The sequence below is a fragment of the Saimiri boliviensis genome, chromosome 11 (assembly GCF_048565385.1).
Source record: "Saimiri boliviensis isolate mSaiBol1 chromosome 11, mSaiBol1.pri, whole genome shotgun sequence".
Classification (NCBI taxonomy): Eukaryota; Metazoa; Chordata; class Mammalia; order Primates; family Cebidae; genus Saimiri; species Saimiri boliviensis.
Window position 1 is genome coordinate 61,526,963 of NC_133459.1, and position 25,978 is coordinate 61,552,940.

A 25,978-nucleotide genomic window follows, 5' to 3' on the forward strand; every position below is an offset into this window, starting at 1 on the left:
TATACTATTATAATTCTTGTTTTTGAAAAAAAAGTGAGTCTCCTAAAGTTGACTAATACCAAATAATGAAAGTACCTACCTCATAAAAGGTTTGCAAGAATTAATATTAATGTATGTAAAGTGTATGGTATATACCAGGCTTTCTGTAAATGGTTGCATTTGTTTTTATGTGTTGGGGAAAAAAAAAAAAAAAAAAAAAAAAAAAAGCTCTCCTAACATATTTGGGATTAATTTAGTGAAATTTTTACTTTAACGCATGTAAATAATGGTTCACTATTTTTGCCAAAATATTTATTAAATACTAGACTCTGCCCCCTTAAATTTAGGGAGGATACTGCATGAAATCCATAGTAATAATCACTGATGATTAAACCCTGCACTATTGTCTTGTGCTCACTTCCAAGGAGCCACTTGAAAACAAGTATGGCAGGTTTCACAGAGAATTATCCCAACTCTGTCACTTTCCTTTCTGCAAGTTCCAAATCTCTATCAAAGAAGGTCAAAGGGGAGATAATAAACAAAACTCCATAGGGATGCATAGAGAAAAACAAATCTGATTCCATGTTCTGGAAGTCCTTGAACAAGTCCTAGCTTCACAATCTCCTATATCAAGTTGCCTACTTGACATTTCCGTTTCGATATGTTAACCTCAACTGTCCAAAATCAAACTCTTGATTGCCACCCTGCCTAAGCTTATTCCTCCCTCTGTCATCCGTGTCTCAACCACACCACCATCTACCCAGTTGCTCATACCAAAAATACAGGAGTCATCCTTGATTTTCGTCCTTCTCTCACAATTCCCATACAATTTATTACGAAGTCCTGTAGGCTCTACTCCCAACTCTACTACAAATACATTCCTTCTTACTCTAAGGTAAGCCATCATCATCTCTCACCTGTTTGCTACAAGAGCCTCCGACTTCCATGGCTCCACTCTTTCTGCACACAGCAGCCAGATCTTTTTTAAAATGAAATAATTCCCACATGTAAAAAAGCAAAAAAGTATGAATACCCAAGGGTCCATCACCTAACTTTAAAAAATATTATCATATTTGCTTCAGCTCTTTTTCTTTAAGAAATAAAATATAACTGAGGGACCTGTGTATCCATCCCCAGTTCCATTCACATTTTCTCACTGTAGAAATAATAATTGTCCTAAATTTAATTTAGTGACTTTCATTTCTATAAATGGCATTTTACTTTTATTACAAATTCATGCATATCATTTGGGATTGAGTTAATCTGAATGTAACAGAAAACCCAAACAATAGGGGTTTATAAATAAATGGGAGTTTATCATTTTTACATAATTGGTAAACTTGAGGTGGGCAGTTGAAGCAATGAGGTTGGCTTCTTGTGTTAAAGACTAGAGATAAATCACTTGGGATTTTCTTGGTTTTCCCCTGATTGTTGCTCCAGCTTCAATCATTTGTGATCCATTTTGGGGCAAGAGAAAGAAAGAAGAGCTGATAGCAAAAAATTACATCAGCTGAGTCTCTCCTACCCAACCACAACTTCCTTTTTTCCTTTTTTGAGACAAGGTCTCACTCTGTTGCCCAGGCTGGAGGGCAGTGGTGCAATCTCAGCTCACTGCAACTTCCATCTCCCAGGCTCAAGTGATCCTTCCACTTCAACCTCCCAAGTAGCTGGGACTATAGGCACACAGCACCATGGCTGGCTATTTTTTGTATTTTTTGTAGGGATGGGGTTTCGCCATGGTGCCCAGGCTGGTCTCAAACTCCTAGGCTCAAGTGATCTGCCTGCCTCAGCCTTCCAAAGTGCTGAGATTACAGGCATGAGCCACCATGCCCAGCCTCCTAACCTCTGCTTACATTCTTTTTCCAGAATCATGACATAACCTATATCTGCAAGAGAAGCTGAAAAGTAGTTTTCTACTTGGACATATTCCCATCACAATAAAAGTAAATTTCTGCCATTATGGAAGAAAAGGAGACAAGGTATTTGATAGGTAAGTCGCAGTCTTTTCTACAATATGTACCCTTAAGTAAGATATTTATTTGAATGACTTTAAACTTTATATAAATAACATCACACATAAATTATACTGTATATTAGTTATAATTTTCTCCTTTTGATCAATATTATATTTTTGAGATTTAACTATATTGATACATAGAACTAATTTATTCATTTCACTATTTCAAAATATCCCCCTATGAATATATCACAACTGATCAATTTATTAATTCATTCCGTTTATGTCCAGTGGGTTGTTTTAAATTTCCCAGTGAAAATTCTCTTATGTGTCTCTTTCAGAGTAAATATGAATCAAATTTCATTTTTTTCTTCTTAAAGTTCTCCAGAGGTTTTCCATTACATTAAAGTAAAATCAAACTTTTCATACAACATTCTCTATGAGCTATTCCCTGCTTACCTGCCAATTTCATTCAGTTCTACCCTCTCTCTTGTTCATTCTGCCCCATACATAGTGATCTCCTTTCATGTCTACCACTTTACTTCCTCAGAGCCAGAGTCTGATAAAGATTTTGTAGGGCTCAAAGCTTATTCAGTTTAGATACAATTATATAAAGTTAAGTGCGGGGTGTTGGATGGTGCCGATGCAAGTGAGATGTCCTGATGCTTAAGCTTCATTTATCTTCATGCAAAACCCACCTCTGCTCAGGGTCATTGAAATTCTATTCTTTCTGCTTGGAATGCAATTGTCCAAGTTGCTCTTCCCCAGGCTTCATGTCATTATTCAGGTCTTAGCAGAGATTTCTAGTCCTCCCATATCCACTCTCCCCTTCTGCCATACTAGTAAAATATTTAGCTGAGTACAAGATTACTCAAGTAAAAATTACATTTCCAAAGCAGAAGTTACAATTTTTGCCTCTGATAAAATAGTCTTTAAAGCAACAAAGATCAAAAGAAGCAAAGAAGGACATTATATAATGATAAAAGAATCAACGCAACAACAAGAAGAGTTAAAGATCCTAAATATATATGCACCCAATACAGGAATACCCAGACATTCAAGACTTATAAAGAGACTTAGACTCCCACACAATAATAGTGGGAGACTTCAACACTAATATTAGACAGATCAATGCGACAGAAAATTAACAACGATATCCAGGACTTGAACTCAGATCTGGAACAAGTAACATTTATAGAACTCTCCACTTTAAATACACAAAATATACACTCTTATCAGTACCACATCATATCAACTTAGAAGTTTAAACAAAATGTTGGTTGGCTCCTTGTTTGTTATTCTCTTCCCTCATTTTCTTTCATGTCTCCATTATTAAGGACAATTATAGGCATACCCATATTTAGACTGCATTCTAGCCCGGGCAACAAAGCAATACCCCCATTCTCTCTCCCTCTTCCTCTTTCCTCTTCCTCTTTCTCTTTCTTCCTCTTCTTTGTTCTTTTTCTTATTATTCTTTTTTCTTTCTAAAAAAAAAAAAATTAAAAAAAAAATTACATTTCCTAGCAGGCAACTACATATAGCCCTATTATTATGTTCTGACCAATGAGATGAGAGGAAAATGATGTGTCCAGTTTGGAGGTTATTCTGTGAAAGGGAGTACATTTTGATAAAGGGGTACCTTCTTTCTTCTCCTTTGTCTTTCCCATTGGCTGGAGGGTAGCCCTGGTGGTTAACTATGTTGGGCCTAGTGTGTGACACTCAAAGGATGGTAAAGCAACAGACAGAAGGACTCTAGGCTCCAGACAATTTAGTGAAGCAGAACTTCATGAAAAACTTGGTGAGGAAAAAAAAAATTAGTGTCTATCTGGTTTTAAGCCTCTATTATTATTATTATTATTATTATTATTATTATTATTAGAGACAAGGTCTCACTCTGTTGCCCAGGCTGGAGTGCAATGGCACCATCTCAGCTCACTACAACCTCTGTCTCCTGGGTTCAAGCGATTCTCCTGTCTTAGCCTCCCACATTCCATGTTCTGGAAGTCCTTGAACAAGTCCTAGCTTCACAATCTCCTATACCAAGTTGCCTACTTGACATTTCCATTTCGATATATTAACCTCAACTGTCCAAAATCAAACTCTTGATTGCCACCCTGCCTAAGCTTATTCCTCCCTCTGTCATCCGTGTCTCAACCACACCACCATCTACCCAGTTGCTCATACCAAAAATACAGGAGTCATCCTTGATTTTCGTCCTTCTCTCACAATTCCCGTACAATTTATTATGAAGTCCTGCAGGCTCTACTCCCAACTCTACTACAATTACATTCCTTCTTACTCTAAGGTAAGCCATCATCATCTATATCCATCTCTCACCTGTTTGCTACAAGAGCCTCCGACTTCCATGGCTCCACTCTTTCTGCACACAGCAGCCAGATCTTTTTTAAAATGAAATAATTTTTAAAAAATTATTAATTTTCCTTCACTGAATTTACCATCACTTGAAAATACTGTATTGTTTGATTGCTTTTTTGTTTACTGTCTCTTGCCACTAAAAAAAAATTAATTTTTTAAAAAATTATTTCATTTTAAAAAAGATCTGGTTAATTTTTTTTTATTTTTAGTAGAGACAGGGTTTCACCATGTTGACCAAGATGGTCTCAATCTCTTGACCTTGTGATCCACCTGCCTCAGTCTCCCAAAGTGTTGGGATTACAGGCGTGAGCCACTGCGCCTGGTCAAGCCGCTATCTTTTTTAAGTCTGTCACATTCAGTCAAATCTATATCCAATCCATGGCCTCCATTCAAATATCCTTTCTTCACCAAGCCTTCCCTAACTACCCTATCTAGAGTAGCTCCATCCTCACATGTACTATGTCACTCTCTAGCACAGGGGTCCCCAGCCCCCGGGCCAAAAACCAGTACTGGTCCATTGCCTATTAAAAGCCAGGTTGCACAGCAGGAGATGAGCGGTGGGAGACTGAGGAAAGCTTCACCTGTATATAAAGCCACTCCCCATTGCTCGAATTACCACCTGAGTTCTGCCTCCCGTCAGATCAGTGGCAGCATTAGATTATCATAGGAGTGTGAACCCACTGTGAACTGTGCATGTGAGGGATCTAGGTTGCATGTTCCTTATAAGACTCTAACGCCTGATGATCTGTCACTGTCTCCCATTACCCCCAGATGGGCCCATCTAGTTGTGGAAAAACAAGCTCAGAACTCCCGCTGATTCTACATTATGGTGAGTCGTATAGTTATTTCATTATATATTACAACGTACTAATAGAAATAAAGTGCACAATAAATGTAATGCACTTGAATCATCCCAAAACCATCTCCCCAACTGTGGTCTGTGGAAATATTGTCTTCCACAAAGCTGGTCTCTGGTGCCAAAAAGGTTGGGGATCACTGCTTTAGTACATGTCTATTTTATTTCCTTCACTGAATTTACCATCACTTGAAAATACTGTATTGTTTGATTGCTTCTTTGTTTACTATCTGTCTCTTGCCACTAAAAAACGAATTTTATAGAGACCTTGTCTGCCTTGATAACTCCTGTACCCCCATTGCCTAGAACAGTGTCTAGTATATAATAAGTACTCAATAATTATTTGTTGAATAAATGAAAGAATGAACCAACAGGAAAAAAACCAATTCGTTTCCACTAGACTATAAGCTGTGGGAAGGCAAGGACAATGTCTATTTATTTATTGTAACGTCAAGACAAACTGGCAAATTGCCCAATACATTTTTGTAAAATGAATGAAGTGATAAGCAAGTGAATAAGGTAAGAACATTTCCAAAGACTCTTCTATAATAAAAGTTAATAATAAAAGTTCAATCATGAGTATAATTTTATTTTTAAGGACACTTTAGCTTCCTGGGAAAGTCATTTGTTCATTAGGGAATAAGAAAAATCACAGTGTTCCTATACACACTAAACATAAAATGTTCAAAGAAAGAAACTTAACTTTCACAAAAAGTCTAATGTGAATAATTTAAAATATAAGTACCAATAACATTAGCTGATATTTATTCAGGAGTTATTTAAACTTTTTTAATTTTAATTTTTATAAGTACATAGTAGGCATATGTATTTATGGGGTGCATAAGACATTTTGATACAGGCATGCAATACATAATAATCATACCATGTAAAATGAATATCCATCCCCTCAAGCATTTATCCTTTGTGTTATGAACAATCCAATTATGCTCTTTCAGTTATTTTGAAATGTACAATTAAGTTATGATTGACTATAGTCCCCCTGTTGTACTATCAGATACTAGGTCTTATTCATTCTTTCCAACTATTTTTTGTATCCATTTACCATCCCCATCTCCGTCCCACCCCCCAATACTATTCCCATCCTCTAGTAACCCTCCTTCTGCTCTCTATCTCCATGAGTTTGACTGTTTTGATTTTTAGATCACACAAGTAAGTAAGAATACGTGACGTTTGTCTTTCTGTGCTTGGCTTATTTCACTTAGCATAATGACTTCCAGTTCCATCCATGCTATTGCAAATGACAAGATCTTCTTTTTCATGGCTCAATAGTACTCCATTGTGTATAAATACCACTTTATCCGTTCATCTGTTGATGGATACTTAGGTTGCTTCCAAATTTTGGCTACTGTGAATATTGCTGCAACAAACATAGGAGTGTAGATATCTCTTTGATATACTGATTTCCTTTTGGGGGGATGGGGATATATACCCAGCATTGGGATTGCTGGATTATATGGTAGCTCTATTTTCAGTTTCTTGAGGTACCTCCAAACTGTTCTTTGTAGTAGTTATAGTAATTTACATTCCCACCAACAGAGGGTTTCCTTTTCTTCACATCCTTGTCAGTATTTGTTATTGCCTGTCTTTTGGATGTAAACCATTTTAACTGGGTTGAGATGATGTCTGATTGTAGTTATTAAGGATTTATTATGTTCCAGGCCCTGTGCTAAATGGTTCCCATCTATTACCTCATTTAATCTTCATAACAATGCTATGAACATGTAATAGAAGTCCATGATCTCTTATCTGAACCACTTAGAAGCCAGGTATGTTTTGGTATTCAAACTCTTCAGAAAATTAATAGAGTACATATACTATACATAACACCTCTAGCAGGATCTGGGCAACGCCCCATAGTCAAATGCATTAATATCTTTACAGAGAAGCATACAAATATTCACTAATGGGTACATAAAGATTATAAATAACCTCATATCCATTTAAGTTAGATTTATGAGTTCAGATCAGGGCAGGTTTTTCCTGACAAATGAGTTACAAAACCTCTTGTTTTTCAGAAATTTTGGATTTTAGAATTGCAAATAATAAACTGAAAGTCTGTTTGATCATTTCAGTTTTACAGGTAAAGAAACTTAAGAGCTTGTCCAAGGTTATGGAGATATTAGGGAACAGTAGATTTAAACCCAGATAATCTAGTTGAAAATTTAGTCATTTTATTATAGTATATGAAAGTTCCATGTTACTTAAGGTGTTCATTCTGAATCATGGGAGATGTTCAGTCTGAATCATGGGAGATGTTCAGTCTGAATCATGGGAGATGTTCAGTCTGAGGGGGTCAACTCTGCCCTGCAGAGGAAATGTACACATCAGGGTGCTGGATAAACTAGGTAATCCTTAAAGTGTCTTCTCATCCTGAGACTCCATTATCCTTTGAAAACATACATCTTATGCTATTTCTAGTTCACAGACCACATTTGTAAATGGCTCTTGTGGTTCATGAAACTAGTACGAAGCATTCACCCTATGCTGTGCAATGTAAGGTGATGTTAAGACTTGCTGTACATGGTCCGTGATCTCAGAGTCTGCAATCCAGGTGAAGAGATGTGACATATAAACAGAAAAATTTAAATAACCTTGTAAACTGTACTCGTTACAAGCCTAAGTGGGAAAAACCAAGGAGAGGAGGCAGACAGTAAATGTTCCCGGAGATGAGAGATAGAGAAATCACTATGAGCTAATGGAATCAAGCAAGGATTCATGGAGCAGCAGCAGCTAGGCCTTAATGAATGGAAAGGATTTATATGGATATAGAAAAGGGGGTAGCATTTCAGGGAGAGGCTATAACCCACAACTGTGCATCACCTAGTAAAAGGTTGTATTTACAGTCAGCATATGCACATAATTTGGGAGACATTCATTTTAAAGGAATGTACCTAGGACAAATAGTAGGCACCCTCAAATGTGTCTTTCAGTTTATACACATTATAAAGGATCCTCACATAAGCAGTTGTATAAACCTTGAGAAAGTTGCTTTGTCCATTTTCAACTAGGTAGTATTCCAAGTACTTCTGCAGTGAAAGAATCAGCCCTCAAATCAATCAGGTACCTAAGAAACAAAAGCTGCCTTTAGGACAGAATATTCAAGTGAACTCTCTAGCAGAGACTACCTTCTCCACTATTCAGCAACATATCTTGAAGCACTGAATTGATTTACACTTACAGTGTCCTTCAAGATTCCATAACTTTAGGGCATCTACATAAATATGTCTCATGACAAATACTACTGTGTAAGTATAATATAGCCAGTAACATCATATGCATTTATAAATATGCTGATAAAGCTAATATTTATGTATGAAGAGAAACGATACAGAAATTTTACCCCAAATTTAAAAATGAATTGTCACTTTTCAGTACATTCTCTAAAACAAGCTTCCGAATCTCTGTCATTATTTCTTTTTTAACGGAATGTCACTAACATTGAATTTAAGCCCAGAAGTGATTTCTTCCTGCCTACAAAAAAATGTATCAATAGAATGGCACATATTTTTAAATTAATGTGCTGTTGAGTTGCACCATCTGGGTACATAGTAAAAGGAGCAGCAGAACCAAGTGGCGATTACCAAGCTCATGGCAGAAAGGTGATGGTACTGCTTTCTCCGTCCGCTTTCGGAGAGCAACAGTAAGACGTGGTTTCAAAGGAACCCAGTACATTTCCTGATGAGCGCGTGCCATTTCAAGTCATTCCTTTCATATTTTCCACTCCATGGACCAATGGTGATTGAATGTCAGTAATGTGCACAAAGACAGAGCACGTTCCCTTCCACCTTAAATTTCAGTCTACATTCTTTCTGCAGTCCTTCTCTTTCCATTCTTATTCATTCCCTGGGATACTCTGAAACACTTCTTTTGGTCTTTTAAAAATAAATCCTCAATATTGTGATGAATACACAACAACAGAGAATACTTATAGGGAAATAGGTATTTGAAAAATACATCTGCAGAACATTTTAAATATTACTCAATAATTTTTGTTCTCAAGAAGTCCTTTCGTCTTCTGCTCTTAAAGGGAAAGCTTGGTGCTAAAGCTTATGTGCTCAAGGAGAGGTAAAATTCAGACAACAGATTAAGTTCTCTTCGCTTGAAAACAACAACAAAACATAGTTCTTAAGTTCCTGACAAAAATAATAATCTTGAAAGCCTACAAGCGCTCTGCTTTATTTTGTTGGTATGGTTGGTTGCTTGATTTTGAGAGAGAAAAAAGGCTTTCTTTTAAAAGAGAGGAGGCTAAACTTGTCAGAACATAAAGTCTGTAGCTAAAAAACAGAATTGGAAATAAGGCATGGTGATAGAAGATGCATGTTTGAAAGTTAGGCTGGAGAAAGAGCTGAGAATGGAAAGGAGAGGATGAAATTCGCCACTGATGTGTGTCTCAGAAAAGGAAGCCTGTGCTCTGGTTTCTCCAGGCCCATCCCTCAGTGGAATGGCAGTAGAAACCTCAGAAATGAGCAGCCGGGCGCGGTGGCTCATGACTGTAATCCCAGCGCTTTGGGAGGCTGAGGTGAGTGTAGCACTTGAGGCCAGGAGTTCAAGACCAGTTTGGCCAACATGGTGAAACCGCATCTCTACTAAAAATATAAAAATTAGCCAAGCATGGTGGTGGGTGCCTGAAGTCCCAGCTACTGAGGAGGCTGAGGCACCAGAATTGCTGGACCCTAGGAGGCAGAGGTTGCAGTGAGCAGAGATCATGCCGCTGTACTCCCACCAGGGTGACAGAACAAGACTCTGTCTCAAAAACAGAAAAAAAAAAATCAGGTAGATTTGGGAGATTCCAAGAAGACGTTTGTGATTTGCTTCCTGGCTAAAGTCCAGAAATACAGCAAAATTCATAATGAAAACCCCTGTACCAGAAATAGCCTGAAGGATAAGGAGACACCTTGGCCCGAGGCATGGACTATATGAACTGTAAGTCATGGTATGAAAACAGACACTGAAGCAGGTATGAGAGTGACTAATGATTAGCGGAGATGACTGACCGGATTTTTCCTTCTCCTGAGACCACGGCAAATTGAATTCCAAAGAACTTAAATGCCACTCTAGGGAGAAAGAGAGGGAAGACTGGAATTCTAAATTGGTCTGAGTTTACTTGAAATAATCACTAATTATATTGGCAAATAGAAAGAACTAGAAAAGAATTTCAAAAGCTCTCCCCACTATATACACCATCCTACCTGCATTCATATCCATATAATCTACTTCCACCAATTATGATGGAGAATGTCTCTGATTGTAAGTTCTAGTCCTGCAGTTGTGCACTGGGTCCCATCCTCTCTCATCTACTCAAGAGCTACGCTCCAGCGATTGTCTGTTCTCTCTCCTATACCATCAATTTTTCCTTCTTTTCTAGTTTGCTTCCATCAGCAAATAAACATGCTATATCCATCTTAAAAAAAAAAAAAGCCTTTCCTTAATGAATAAGATATTTACACAGCACTAGAATATTACTCATAGATTTTTGTTACTTAATTGAAAAATTAAAAAGGCACATTATAATGGAGAAATCTGGCAATTGCTATTTTAACTAAGAGATTATATTTAGCATCAATAACAGTGGACAACCGAATGTTATGTGCCTTATGATGGGATGTAATATGAAGTATACCACATAATTTAAAGAAATATCCTTGCCAAAAATGTTTAACCTGAATTTAATTAAACCCCTAGAGTTATTTTCCAGTTTATAGGCTGTTTAGATGAAAAAGAAGTTAAATAATACAATGAAAAAATAATTAGAAACAGTTGTCCCTAGGACAACTAGTATAAATGCTTTACAAAATAAACATTGTTAAGAAAAAAGTCACGAAGAAAACAAGGAAAGAGGATTTTTTATATTAATAAATATTAAAGAAACATAGTAATATACAATGTGTAAACTTTGGTTTCTGAGTTTTAAAATATATAAAATATTTTTGGGCCAGGCGCAATGGCTTACACCTGTAATCCCAGCACTTTGGGAGACCAAGGCATGAGAATCACTTGAGCCCAGCAGTTCAAGACCAGCTTGCACAACATAGGAAGACCCCATCTCTAAAAAAATTTTTAAATTATCTGGGCACTATGGTGTACAGCTGTGGTCCCAGCTATCTGGGAGGCTGAGGTGGAAGAATCACTTGAGTCCAGGAGGTTGAGGCTACAGTGAGCCATGATCATGCCACTACACTCTAGCCTGCATGACAGAGGGAGACCTTGTCTCAAAAATATATATATATATATATATATTTTACTAATTGGGATAATGTGAATATTACTGGATATTAGGTAATAAGGAATTATCATTAATTTTCATAGATGTGATAGTGGTATAGCGCATATATAGAAGAATGCCTTTATTCTAGGGATATGCAAATTGAAGTATTTATGGGTAAAGTGTCACAATATGTGTAACTTACTTTTAAAGCTCAGCAAACAACCTGAAGAGAAAGAAAGCAAGCAAATATGGCAAAAGATTAATGATTGTTAAATCCAGGTGAAGGATATATGGGTGTACATTATATTATTCTTTCCAATTTTCTGTAGGTTTGAAATTTTCCGAGGTAAAAAGATTTTTTTTAACACCCCTGTTGACAAATAGCCAATAAGCACATATAAAAAGATGCTCATCATTCTTGTTGCTAGAGAAATGTGAATCAAAATCACAGTGAAACACAACTTCACCACCACTAGGATGGCTATAATTGAAAAGATAGAGAATAGCAAGTATTGGTGAGGATATGGAGAAACTGGAACACTCATACATTGTTGGTAGAAATGTAAATGGTGCAGCCACTTTAGAAAATAGCCTGGCAGTTCCTCAAAAGATTAAACGTAGAGTTATTATGTAAACCATCAATTCTACTACAAAGTATATATTCAAGAGAAATGCAAACATATGTTACACACAAAAATTTGAACAAAAATGTTTATAGAAACATTGTTTATAATAGCCAAGAAATAGAAACAATTTAAATGTTCATCAACCAATGACGAGATATAAAAGTCTGGTATATATCTATATAATGCAATAGTATTTGGACATAAAACAATGAAATTCTGATACATGCTGCAAAATGGATGAACCTCAAAGGCATTACACTCAGTGAAAGAAAGACATTAGAGACCATATATTATTCCATTTTATAAAATGTCCAGAATAGGCAAATTTTTAGAGGCAGAAAGTAGATGAGTGGTGCCAGAGGCTGGAGGGAGGAGGTCATGGGGAATGACTGTTAATAGGTATGGGGTTTCATTATGAGGTGATTAAAATATTCTGGAATTTGGGCTGGGTGCAGTGGTCCACACCTGTAATCCCAGCACTTTGGGAGACTGAGACAGAAGAATTGCTTGAGCCCAGGAGTTTGAGACCAGCCTGGGCAATATAGCGAGACCCCATCTCTAAAAATAAATATAAATATTAAAATGTTCTGGAATTAGACAGTGGTGAAAGTTGCACAACTCTGGTATTTTAAAAATCACTATAAAATATTAGATAAAATACACTGATTTTAAAAATCACCAACTTGTACACTTTAAAAGGATGTATTTTACAGTATGTTAAAGTCATGTGCCACATAATGACAGTTTAGTCAATGATAGACCACATATATGACATTGGTCCCAGGAAATTATAATGGAGCTAAGAAATTCCTGTTGACATTCTAGTCAATATAATATCATATTGCATTACATTACTCATGTATTTGTGGTCACACTGGTGTAAACAAATCTACTGCTCTCCCAATTGTATAAAAGTATAGCACATACAATTAAGTACAATACATACTACTGGGTAATAATAATAAACGACTATGTTACTGATTTATGTATTTACAAAGGGACACAAGGAAACTTTTGGGGGTGATAAATGTATTCATAATATTGATAATGATGGTAGTGATGGTTTCACAGGTATATATATATGTCAAGATTTATCATATTATATTAATACACCTTAGGTAGGCTGAGTACAGTGGCTTATGCTGTAATCCCAGCATTTTAAGAGGCTGAGGATGGCAGATCACTTGAGGCCAGGAGTTCGAAATCAGCCTGGCCAACATGGTAAAATCCCATCTCTACTAAAAATACAAAAATTGGCCAGGCATGGTGGTGCACACCTGTAATCCCAGCTACTTGCGAGGCTGAGGCATAAGAATCACTTGAACCCAGGGGGCAGAGATTGCAGTGACCTGAGATTGCACCACTGCACTCCAGCCTGGGCGACAGAGGGAGGCTGTCTCAAACAAACAAACCCAAATTGTACACCTTAAATATATACAGCTTATTTCATGTCAATTTTACCTAAAGAAAACTATAAATATTTCTATCTATTCCAAACAACAAATCATTCTGAAAACTGTAAATATTTCTATGTAATAATTTGCAAAGAACAAATTATTCTGATATTGAGTTAATGGCCTCCCAGTTACTTCAGCTAAATCACTTCTTCCCATGCCAATTCAGTCTTCACTCTGTCCCTAGGATTAACTTTTTTAAACATTTGGCATTCCCATAACTCCTCCTCTTAAAAACTTCCATTGTTCCCCACTGAATATAGTTCTAAAGGACACTTTTTTTTTTTTTTGAGACGGAGTTTCGCTCTTGTTACCCAGGCTGGAGTGCAATGGCGCGATCTCGGCTCACCACAACCTCAGCCTCCTGGGTTCAGGCAATTCTCCTGCCTCAGCCTCCTGAGTAGCTGGGATTACAGGCACGTGCCACCATGCCCAGCTAATTTTTTTGTATTTTTAGTAGAGATGGGGTTTCACCATGTTGACCGGGATGGTCTCGATCTCTTGACCTCGTGATCCACCCACCTCGGCCTCCCAAAGTGCTGGGATTACAGGCTTGAGCCACCGCGCCCGGCCACAGACACTTTTCTTAATCTAACCTCACCCTACCTTCTAGGCTTATCTCTTTCTGATCCTGTTCAGGTTCTTTCATGCTGCTGCTACAATACATTTCTCACTTAGCCATTAGATATTCAGTTTCTTCTGCTTAGAATGTCCTTATCCTTCCATAACTTGCCCCAACTTCTCAGCCTGGAGAATTCCTACTCAACGTTCAAGATTCTGCTCAAATCGTACATTCTGTTCAATTGTACATGTGGAGCCTTTTAAATTTCTTCCAGCCATTCTTTAACTTCTCATTGTTCTCATGACTCTTGCACTTTCTTTTTGATCACTTTGTAGTGTAAAGGTTTTTTGTTTGTTTGGTTGGTTGGTTGGTTTTTGAGATGGAGTCTCATTCTGTCACCCAGGCTGGAGTGCAGTGGTGGGACCTCAGCTCAATGCAACCTTTACCTCCGGGTTAAAGCGATTCTCCTGCCTCAGCCTCCCAGTAGCTGGGACTACAGGTGCATGCCACCAGGACTGGCTAAATTTTTGTGTTTTAGTAGAGACGGGGTTTCACTGTGTTAGCTGGGATGGTCTTGATCTCTTGACCTTGTGATCCGCCCGCCTCAACCTCCCAAAGTGCTGGTGTTGTTTGTTTTTATATCTATCATCCTCATCAAAAAAGCTCTTAGTATCCCCAGAGCTTAGTACAGTACCTTCCATATAGCAGCAATTCTGTAATGCTAAATGAATAAATGAAAGCACATTCAGTGATGGTTATTAATAGTTTTAATATATTTTATGATGTTTCAAAAATATTTTAAATAATCCAGCAATCAGTTTTAATAGGGTATTTGGAGAATCTCTTAAAATAAGCACATAGTCTTTGTATATACTGAAAACTATATTTATAAAACTGGTAAAACAAAATGATTTTGTGCTATATTTAGGGCTTCCCCACAATCTAACTATCAGATGGTCAAAAATTTGCCAAAAAAATTCTGAAGATCAACTAGTAAGAAGAGCTGGAAAGAGAGATGTGGCTCATTCATCCTTGAGACTAAAGGGTATATTCTCATTTTGACGTTCAACGATTTATATATTCAGCTCCCATTAATGCTAATGGGAATTGTGCACATAAATTCTCACAAACTGAGATGAGAACACATCCCTAAACGTGTAAGCCAGGGATACATGCAGATACTATAATTCCAAAGCCTAAGAAACTAAGCCATAATTAAAACGTGTGGTTCTCTCAGTGGCAGCAGACTGAGTTGCTAACACACTTTCAGGCCCAATTCATCTCAATATATCTATAGCCTTCCAGCCTCTAACAGTCTTGGAAGGCCACAGATGCCGGTGAACCGCAGACTGCCTTGTCCAGGAGAGAGGTCAGCTATGGAAACCTTGTTGGGAGACAGGGAAAGGCAATGGGGTAGAAAGGCAGAAAACTGTCTGGGGAAGTAGAAAACTTGCCAAAGATCCTATTGTCTCTTGCTTTACCACCTTGGTTCTTTTACTTGACGGTTAAATCTACTTAGAAGAGGGTTCATGAATCTAAAATCTTTGAATGAAAGCCAAATAATCTCCTCTGTAAGAGGCTATCGGGAAAGCCGATTTACTTACAACATTTCATAGAAATGTTATGCTTGAGAAAGTCAACTAATATTTCTGAAAATCCAAATCTCCTCTAAAGGGAATATGAATATGTGACTTCACATAGTATATGATCATAATCAGTAGGTCTTTACAGACTCTCCAATTTTAACAAGTTATTCTTGTAATAAATTTACTTCCAAGTTTAATCCCACCAAAAGCAGAAAGATATTATATTGAATGTAGTCTGGCAAAAATCACATTGAATTTGGAATTCAAAGGTAAAGATTCCAGTTTCACTGGGCACAAAATCTCTCTGAGCCACAATTTTGTCTACTGGAAAATGAGAGTTGATAATCCTTGCCCTACTCATCTGTTAGAGTTACCACAAAGCTTAAATTAGAAATTTATATGAAAGTGTTTGAAAATACCAACATCAGCTCCTGTGCTTAATAATTTTTTTAAGAATTATATATATAAATCATATATATAATTATATAAAAATATCTTCAAAAATGGCCTCTGACTGAAAAACGCCTGAATCCCCAAGCCTTTTTCATAACTCTATCTTCTCTATCCTCTCCTCCCCAACATCCTCTCTCCTTTTATTGGAGACAGGATCTCTGTCACCCAGGCTAGAGTGCAGTGGCATGCTCACAGCTCACTGCAGCCTCAACCTTCTGGGCTCAAGCAATCCTCCCACCTCAGCCTCTCTAGTAGCTGGGACTATAGGCATGTGCCACCATGCCCAGCTAATTTGTGTATTTTTGGTGGAGACATGGTTTTGCCATGTTGCCCAGGCTGGTCTCAAACTCCTGGGCTCAAGTGATCCACCCATCTTGGCCTCCAAAGTGTTGGGATTACAGGTGTGAGCCATGGAGCCCAGCCCTCTCAATCACCTTGTTTAGGAGAATCCTCTAAAGTCCTTAATACAACCACTTCCGTGCTGGGTGATCTTGGGAAGTTACATAATCTCTGAGATTCTATAAATCTGAAAATGCTGGGATTCTGGTATCCTGTTTTTTCTTCCCAAAAGTGAAGATAATAACATCTGCCTTGGTTTCCTCATTGGATTAGTATAACAACCAAACGTCTCAACAGCAAGAAAAAACAAACAATCCAATCAAAAAATGGGCAAATGATCTGAACAGACATTTATCAAAAGAAGATATACAAATGGCCAACAAATATATGACAAAATAGTCAATATCACTAATCATCAGGGAAATGTAAATCAAAACCACGAGATATTTAGAGACTCTTTCCAATTTCAACCACAATGAGATATCATCTCACCCGAGTTAGATAGCTACTATCAAAAAGACAAAACAAAACAAAACAAAAAAAGCAAGTGCTGGCAAGGATGCAGAGAAAAGGAAACTCTTATACTCTGTTGGTGGGAATGTAAATTAGTATAGCCACTAAGGAGAGTAGTATGGAGTTTTCTTTAAGACGGAATTTTGCTCTGTTGCCCAGGTTGGAGTGCAGTGGCACAATCTCAGCTCACTACGACCTCCGTGTCCTGGGTTCAAGCGATTCTCCTGCCTCAGTAGCTGGGATTACAGGTGCCTGCTACCATGCTCAGCTAATTTCTTTCGTATTTTTAGTAGAGATGGGGTTTACCATGTTGGCCAGGTTGGTCCTGAACTGCTGACCTCAGATGATCTGCCTGCCTCGTCCTCCCCAAGTGCCGGGATTACAGGCATGAGCCACCATGCCTGGCCTAGTATGGAGGTTTTCTATTAAAAAAAAAAAAAAAACAACCCTACAAAGAAAACTACCATGTGATCCCGCAATCCCGCTACTGGGCATTTATCAAAAGGAAAGGAAATCAGTATATTGAAGAGATACCTGCATCCCCATGTGTATTGCAGCACTATTCACAATAGCCAAGATGTGGAAACAACCTAGGTGTCCAACAACAGATGAATAAAGAAAATATAGTATATATACATAATGGAATATTTTTCAGTTATAAAAAACAATGAGGCCAACTATTGTGGCTCATACCTGTAATCCCAGTACTTTGAGAGGCTGAGGTGAGAAGATTACTTGAGGCCAGGAGTTCAAGACCAGCTTGGCCAACATAGTGAAACCCCATTTCTACTAACAATACAAAAGGTAGCCAGGCATGGGGGTGCATGCCTGTAATCCCAGCTACTCAGGAGGCTGAGCATGAGAATCACTTGATCTAGGAGGCAGAGGTGGCAGTGAGTCAAGATTGTGCCACTGCCCTCCAACCTGGGTGACAGAGCCTGTCTCAAAAAATAATTTAAAAAATACAAGAATGAAATCTTGTCATTCTCAGCAATATGGATGGAAGAGAGGACATTATGTTAAGTGAAATACACCAGACACAGGTTTAAACACTTCATGTTTTCTCTCATGTGAGGAAGCTGAAGAAAGTCAATTTCATAGAAGTAAACTGTACCATAGACGTTACTAGAAGCTAGGAAGGGTAGGGGAAAGGAGACAATAGGGAGAGACTTATTAAAAGATACAAAATTATACCTAGATGGGAGGAAAAAACTAAGTGTTCTACACTATACTGGTGTCCTATGCCACTATCCTGTAGTCCTATAGGATGACTATGACTAACAATAATAGGTATTTTCAAATAGCTAAAAGAGAGGACATTGAATGTTCCCAACATAAAGAAATGATAAACATTTGAGAATATGGATGTGCTAATTACCCTGATCTGATTACTTCACATTCTATGTATCAGAATATCACTATATACCTTCTAAATATGTACAATCATCATGTGTTGTTAAAAAAATCAAAAGAGATCATGTAAGCTTTGCAGGACTCTATACTTGAGTAGTCTCAAGCTGGTGTTTTTGAACACCTACTGTATGCTAGGGGCTAGGCTAAGTATTGCGCTTAAAAAGAGATAGGCTACTAAGTCCCTCTGTGACAGTCACTACAGAAATCCCTACAGGCTTATGCGTTTTCCTCTTCATCGCTTCCCAGTTCTCTATTTATGATCATTTATTATGACTGTTCATATGCTCTCTTGTACTTTGAAATATAGGAATACTGGGAACTAGGTGACACAGAAAGAAGTAGCCATGGCAGGATAAAGTAGAACTTAGACCCTGAACAAGAGATTTGGCAGCAGTCTAAACGGAGAGGAAAGGTGTGCCATGGGGCATCTGAGACTATTCCCAGGCTAAATGACCGAGGGCAAAAATGGTTTTAGAGGGGTGCCACTGGATGTTTGGGGTCAAAAATAAGGATTGTAAGCTTGATAAACAGCATTCTTTCCTGAATAAAATTACCTAGGAGATATGAATTTGTTGGCAGAAAAGAACACGGGGAAGGTAGTGGATGGCAGTAATATAGCTACAGAACATTTTGGGATCGTGATAGGGGTGTGTCCAGCATGCTGAAAGCAATCATAATATTTCGTGTTTGCTTAGAAAAATAGAAGTCCTATTCTTACCCTCTCCATCACAATCCACATGCAACTATCCATCACCCCTTTTCCCTCTCTATTCATAATTACACTCCTCTTTGGGGTCCAAAGCAAAGTCCTCCAGATAGCCTGTTTATACAAGGAACTATTTTTTCAATGTTTTCCACGTAGAAGTAGTCTGTTTGTTGGGATGCCCTTATATGATGTTATAAGACAAGCCTAGGGGACCAGGTATGCTCTCATTTTCACAATTCTGGATTTCATAATGGCATTCACTATAGAAGAGAAGTACACACATTCCTATTGAGAAGCTCTTGTTCACTTAGGTTTATTGATTAATCTCTTAAAATGAAAGCATAAAAATTTCTCCCTTTTAAACATATTCCTACTCAGTAGGCTCCCTTGACTTTGATCAAAAGAGTTCAAGATTTAATACTTTAGGGAGCCTCCAAAACCATGGCAGACTTTTCCCCCAAAAAAACTAGAACTAAAATGAAGTTTCTATTGGATCTCTGAATATACTGATTTTTTTGAAAATATTTCTGAAAAGAACCTTCCATGGTTTTCACAGGAAATGAGGCCTTTCTCTTCCTCTATTGATGTGTGTTTTTTCCTGAACTGCAGCTTGCTTTTTATAATGTAATTTCTTGCACTCCCATAAAACCAATGTAAAACAGTGGTATGAAAACAATGTAAAAACAATGGTGTGAATGGGAAATAAAAGAGGGTTTCATCTGCTACAGAGTTTCAGATTTCTAGCAACAAGGAAAAATAATGGGAGTTATAATACATATTTTAGTTTTGAAAGTGAAAAATATATTAGTCAAATCTCCATTAAGCAAATTCTAAACAGCATATAAGATTATATCAAAATCATTGAGACTTTAGATTCACTGTTATTAAATGAGAAATAAAACAAAAAATGTTAATAACTTGGTATTTTTAAAAGCACAGAATCCAAATAAACAGTTGCACAGTTCATAAATGCAAGAATCAGAAGAATACATTGTCAAATGAACAGCCAGCCACTCAAAACAAACATGCATGTGTTCCCAATGCTGCATGAATAATAATCTTTCTCTTGTAACGGATGTATAACCAACAGCTGCGTGTAATACAAATCATGTTCTCTAATTACTCTATCTCCACATATCCTATTTATATTGAGAAAATTCTCACTGTAAGAGAAATGCCTATTCATTAACCTGCTGGTCTCTATACAGAATTCAACTGGGAAACTCTATTACATCAAAACTATATTTATCTTTTCCTTTTAAGAAACCTTAAATATAAGGAATAGGCAGAGTTGTCATTAGAAATCTGGCTCTATCAATCACTTACTGGCTATGTGATCATGGGAAATACACTGAATCTCCCTGAGTCTTGGTTTCCTCAGCTATTCTATGAGGATAATGATACTCCCTTAGAGTACTTGTGAGAATTAATTAACATGCTGTTAAACCTGTAAAAACGATTACTATGAGCTCAATGAATGGTAGCTATTAGATAAGTGATTTCATAAATTAAAAGCTAGGCCATCCAAGTAAAAAAGAGAAAAGACACAAATAAAAAACTAAAATCAGAAGTTAAAGTGGAGACACTATTGACCTTACAGAAATAAAAAGAATTATAAAAGAATACTATGAACAAGTAACTATACACCAACAAATTAGATAACCAAGATGAAAAGGATGAATTCCTGGAAACACACAAATGACCTAAATTGATTTAAGAAGAAATAGAAAATCTCAACAGACTTACAACAAACAAAGAGATTCAATCAGTAATCAAAAAACCTTGGCTAGGCCGGGCACAGTGGCTCATGCCTGTAATCCCAGCACTTTGGGAGGCTGAGGCCAGCAGATCACAAGGTCAGGAAATTGACACCATTCTGGCTAACACAGTGAAACCCCATCTATAAACACTTGGCTGGATGTGGTGGCACCGCCTGCAGTCCCAGCTACTCAGGAGGCTGAGGCAGGAGAATCGCTTGATCTGAGAGGTGTAGGTTGCAGTGAGCCGAGACTGTGCCACTGCACTCCAGCCTCAGCGATGGGGCGAGACTCCGTCTCAAAAAACAAAACAAAGCAAAACACCTTGACTGGATGTCATAGCTCATGCCTGTAATCCCAGCAGTTTGGGAGACCAAGGTGGGAGGATCACTGGAGCCCAGGATTCGAGACCAGCCTGGGCAACATAGTGAGACCCTGTCTCTACAAAAAAAGAAAGAAAAGAAAAGAGAGAGAGAGAGAGAGAGAGAGAGAGAGAGAGAGAGAGAGAGAAGAAAGAGAAAGAAAAGGAAAGGAAGGAAGGAAAAAAAGAAATGAAAGAAAAGAGAAAGAATTAAGGAAAAAAAACAAAAAGAAGAAAAAACTCCCAATAAAAATACACTCCAGGACCAGATGGCTTCACTGGTGAATTCTATGAAACATTTAAAGAATTCATACTAATCAATTACTCTCAAGCTCCTCCAATATATAGAAGAGGAAAGGACATTTCTCAAATCGTTCTATGAAAACAGAATTACTCTGATATCAAAGCCAGATAAAGACATCACAAGAAAAGAAAATCTTAGACAAATATCCCTTATGAATATAAATGCAAAAATCCTCAACAAAATACTAGAAAAATCAAGTGATGTAATATATCACATCCATAGCATGAAGGGGAAAAAACACAAAGATCATATTGATTGATGCAGAAAAGGCATTTGACAAAATCCAACACGTCTTTCAGATGAAAACACTAAGAAAACCAGGAATAAAAGGGAACTTTTTCAACAGGATAGTCATTTACGAAAAACCCAACAGCTAACATACTCAATGACAAAAAACTGCAATCTTTTCTTTAGGATTAGGAACAAGACGAGAATGCCTGGTTTCACCACAGCTATTCACCATCGAACTGGAAGTTCTAGCCAGAGCATTTAGACCAGAAAAGAAAAAAAAGGGAGCAGGGGCAAAATTGCAAATTTCATGCTATATATATTTTTCTCTAATAAAAAATTTTAATTCTTTTTATTATCTTCTCATTTCCTCCATGCCCTACCCCAGACAAAAAAAAACCTGGGTCATCTACCAGACAGGCTGTCATAGAGTTATTTGCCTTCTCTTTTTTTTTTTTTTTTTTTTTCCTGAGACGGAGTTTCGCTCTTGTTACCCAGGCTGGAGTGCAATGGCGCGATTTCGGCTCACCGCAACCTCCGCCTCCTGGGTTCAGGCAATTCTCCTGCCTCAGCCTCCTGAGTAGCTGGGATTACAGGCACGCGCCGCCATGCCCAGCTAATTTTTTTGTATTTTTAGTAGAGACGGGGTTTCACCTTGTTGACCAGGATGGTCTCGATCTCTTGACCTTGTGATCCACCCGCCTCGGCCTCCCAAAGTGCTGGGACTACAAGCTTGAGCCACCGCGCCCGGCCCGAAACTTTATTCTCTTAGAGCCCCTGTGGTTTTTCTCACCTCTGCTGCTTCTTTCTATTTTCCTGTCTGTTTTTCCCCTGGCTCCCTTCTGCCTCTCTCTTGTCCTTCCCTACCCTCCTTTCCCCGCCTCTTTTTTTTTCCCTCCCTCCCCCGTCCACTCTTTTTATAATTTTCTCTCAATAAGCTTCTTCTGGGTACACAAATCCTGCATGCCTACCAGCCCCAGGTCTTTATCACAAAAGTCCGGCACACCAAAGGTCTATGATCTCTGTTTCCTAGGACAAATTCTGAGAGAGAATCTGAGTGGTCACCTCACCCCCACTAATTAGCTATGGCCAGGAAAAGCAGTGTCATGTGATTAAAAATGGCCACTAACGCAGGTCCCCAACCATTACGCTGCCCCAAATTGCCTTCCTTCTTTTACACAGGTTGCTGGAAACGACTGGAGCAAAATCCCTTACCCATGAGTAGGAGTGCTATGATTTCCTCCCACTCTGGTTAGTTTGCTTTCTCGCTTCTCTTGTTCTCTCACACTCTCTCCTTTCCTTCACAATAGTTTTTTTAAAAAAAATTATCTACACTTGGCCAGGCGCAGTGGCTCACGCCTGTAATCCCAACACTTTGGGAGTCTGAGACAGGTGGATCACTTGAGGTCAGGAGTTCGAGACCGGCCTGACCAACATGGTGAAATCCTGTCTCTACTAAAAATACAAAAATTAGCTGGATGTGGTGGTGCATGCCTATAATTCCAGCTACTCAGGAGGCTGAGACAGGAGAGTTGCTTATAACCCAGGAGGCAGAGGCTGCAGTGAGCCGAGATCATGCCACTGCACTCCAGCCTGGGTGACAGAAAAAGACTCCTTCTCAAAATAAATAAATAAATAAATAAAATTAGCTGCGCTCAGTGTTTCCAATTCTCCGACCTATTCATTAAACAAAAACAGCGACTGAAGCATATGACCTTAGCATTCTGCTGAGACTGCCCTTGCCACTGCACACTTGTTTCCGATTCAAAGGGACATGTCATGGTCCTTATCTTACTAGACATCACTGAGGCAATGGACTCAATAAGCCACTCCCTCGTCATTTCTATACTTTTTTTCTCTTAATAAATCTCTCTAGAGGTTTTCCTAACCGTCTTTTAGTTGGTAGGATTTGTCTCTATTTCTCTCTATTTAATTATCTTCTTATCTTTCTCATTTCTTCATTTTCCTTTTCGGGGTTTATTTTGTTTTTTTGTTTTTTGTTTTTTGTTTTTTGTTTTTTGTTTTTTGAGACAGAGTTTCGCTCTTGTTACCCAGGCTGGAGTGCAATGGCGCGGTCTCGGCTCACTGCAACCTCCGCCTCCTGGGTTCAAGCAATTCTCCAGCCTCAGCCTCCTGAGTAGCTGGGACTACAGGCATGCGCCACCATGCCCAGCTAATTTTTGTATTTTTAGTAGAGACGGGGTTTCACCATGTTGGCCAGGATGGTCTCGACCTCTTGACCTCGTGATCCACCCGCCTCGGCCTCCCAAAGTGCTGGGATTATAGGCTTGAGCCACTGCGCCCGGCTTATTTTGATTCTTATTTCTTGAACTATTCTTTAGTTCATTCAATTTTTTACAAAAATTTTCCCATTGTTGTAGAATTTACCATTTTAACTATTTTAAGGATACAATTCAGTGGCATTAAGTACATTTACACTGTATAACCATCACCACCATCCATCTCCAGCATTTTTTGCATTTTCCCAAACGGAAACTCGGTACCCCCTAAACAATTACTCTTCATTCCTGCCTCCCTCCAGCCCCTAGCAACCACCATTCTACTTTCTGTCTCTAGTTCATTAATTTTTAATATTTCTTATTTACCAACCCATGAATCTAAGCTACACTGCATTTTCCTCTAAGTATGCCTCAGCTGCTGTATGTTTTAATATGTAGTGTTTTCATTGTTGTTCAGTTCTAAATATTCCATAGTTCCCATTGCAATTTCTTCTTAGACCTATAAATATAAAAGTGCAAGTATGTTTTTGAGATTCTAAAATATAAGGGCTTTTAAACTCTCTTTTGATATTCATTTTTTATTATCTTATAACTGGAATGTGTGTTCTGTCTGGGTTTGGTTCTTAAGAATATGTTAAACTTCCTTCTGGCCCAGTATGAGTCGATTTTTAAAAATATTACATGGACAACTGGAAACAATGTACCAGAATACTCTATTAATAGTGACTTAGGCAATAATGACCTTTATCTGACGTAACTAGAAGTCTGGAGGTTGGGTGCTTCAGAGTTGAAAGCTTAGAGCAGTAGCTCAATGATGTCATCGAGGACTCAGGCTCTTTCTGTACTGCTCCTCACTGTCCTTGGTCCCATGCTTGTTGCCTCATGCATAGATGGAGATGCCACAGTTTCCAATATAATGTCCTTATGCCACTGTACGAAGCAGAGAAGAAGATCATAAAAAGCTTTCTCCTCATGAAGCTGTTATCTTTTAGCACAGAAGGAAAACATTCCTGAAAGCCCTGTATCAGGCATTCCCTTACGTCTCATTGGACGGAATGAGACCCATGGCCATCCTAAGCTGCAAAGCAGCTAGAAAGCAAATATTATATGGAATGGTAGAACAAGATAGCCATGATGCATCTCCTCTAGTGGAGGAAACTCCACTATTTTAAATGAGTGGCTTCCTGTGTTAACAAAACAGGAACAAGCACTGACATTTCTCATATCTACAATTAAATATTTTGATCCCCAAAATGACCTCTTCTTAGAACTGATTGGCCAGAACTAGCTACGGGGCTGTTCTGACCAAAATCCAAAGCAATGATGACACTAGATGTTGGCAAGGATAGGGAGCAATGGGAACTCTATTTCATTGCTGGTGAGAACACAAAATGCTATAGCCACTTTGGAAGACAGTCCGGAAGTTGCTTATAAAGCTAAACATACTTTTATCATACGATCCAAAATCCAAAAGCATTTCATATGCTTTTTGCCATCTGTATACCTCCTTTGGTGAGGCATCTGTTCAGATCATTAGGTTATTTTTTAATTGGGTTGTTTTCTTAGTGTTGATTTGCAAGAGTTATCTGTATATTTTATATAACAGTCCTGTATCAGATAGGCCTTTTGCAAATATTTTCTCCCCATCTGTGGCCTCTCTTCTCATTCTCTTGACAGTGTTTTTTTTTGTTTGTTTGTTTTTTTGTTTGTTTTTTTTTTTTTTTTTTTTTTGTGCAGAGCAGAAATGGTCAACTTCAAGGGAGCTAAGAAGTATAGTTTTCCAGGTGCCCAGAAAACGATGTTGGTGAATAATGGAAATAAATACCACACCATCCACTGAACTTTTCATTTCTATTAGTTCTATGAGATTTGGGTTTTGCTTTGTGTATGTGTGTGTGTGTTTATTTTTTGGTTTGTTTCAGAATTCCTGTGTTTTTTTTTCTCTCTTTTATTTTATTTTATTTTCCTTCTTTTTGAGATAGGATCTCATTCTGTTCCCCAGGCTGAGTGTACTGGCACAGTCATAGCTCACCACAAGCTCG

The 25,978-nt window shown here is 38.1% G+C and overlaps 1 long non-coding RNA gene across 1 annotated transcript in view; it reads right to left on the reverse strand.

The window, feature by feature from the left end:
* Window positions 1-2,092: 2,092 nt before the first annotated feature.
* LOC141580404 (uncharacterized) overlaps window positions 2,093-25,978 on the reverse strand; it is a 43,433-nt gene continuing 19,547 nt past the window's right edge. Inside the window, exon 4 of the long non-coding RNA XR_012512609.1 lies at window positions 2,093-3,420. This is a non-coding gene — a long non-coding RNA (uncharacterized LOC141580404). The remainder of the gene's footprint in view (window positions 3,421-25,978) is intronic.